This window comes from Penaeus monodon, chromosome 27 (assembly GCF_015228065.2).
Source record: "Penaeus monodon isolate SGIC_2016 chromosome 27, NSTDA_Pmon_1, whole genome shotgun sequence".
NCBI lineage: Eukaryota > Metazoa > Arthropoda > Malacostraca > Decapoda > Penaeidae > Penaeus > Penaeus monodon.
The window spans coordinates 2,231,685-2,232,511 of record NC_051412.1 but is presented as its reverse complement, the minus strand read 5'-3'; positions in this window follow the sequence as shown (position 1 = coordinate 2,232,511).

Below are 827 nucleotides of genomic sequence, written 5' to 3'. Positions count from 1 at the left end.
CCATGTCGACCTCCTCCCCCTCCCCCCCCCAGGCACCCGGGCGCCCGAGAGCCATGTCGATCTCCTCCCCCTCCTTCCCCCTCCCCCCCCCAGGCACCCGGGCGCCCGAGAGCCATGTCGACCTCCTCCCCCTCCCCCCAGGCACCCGGGCGCCCGAGAGCCAGCGTCGCGGGTCGTCGGTCGTTCGCTTAACGACCCCCGCGCCGTCGGCCGCCGGGGCTGTGATGGCCTTACCGGAATTACTGTTTATTAGAGGCGGAAGGGGGGGGATGGGGAAGGGGGAGGGCAGGGAGGATGGGGAGGTTGGGGAGGGTGGGGGGGATAGGAGAGATGGGGAAGAGAGAGATGAATGGGTTAAATAGGAGGGCTTGAAAATAGGGGGCGAGGGAGGTGAGGGGACGAAGAGGGGGCGAGGGAGGTGAGGGGAGGAAGAGGGGGCGAGGGAGGTGAGGGGGGGAAGAGGGGGCGAGGAGGTGAGGGGGGGAAGAGGGGGCGAGGGAGGTGAGGGGGGGAAGAGGGGGCGAGGGAGGTGAGGGGGGGAAGAGGGGGCGAGGGAGGTGAGGGTGGGGGAGAGGAAGATGTGGGGAGGAGGGTGGATGTGCATAGGCTGTGGGGGGAAGGGGGAGGGGGTAGGCAGCCATAACAGTTAAATGTGTTTACACCTGACAAGGGTGGGGGGGGGGGTGATAACGGGCGTGGAGAAATAGGGAGGGGGGAGGAAGGTCGTGGGGAGGGGGTGTCAGCCGCTCTGAGACACACCGGATGCGGGGGGGGGGGGGGCGCCTTCGACCCTGAATAAAACAAGACGCGGGAAACAGGGATTGTCG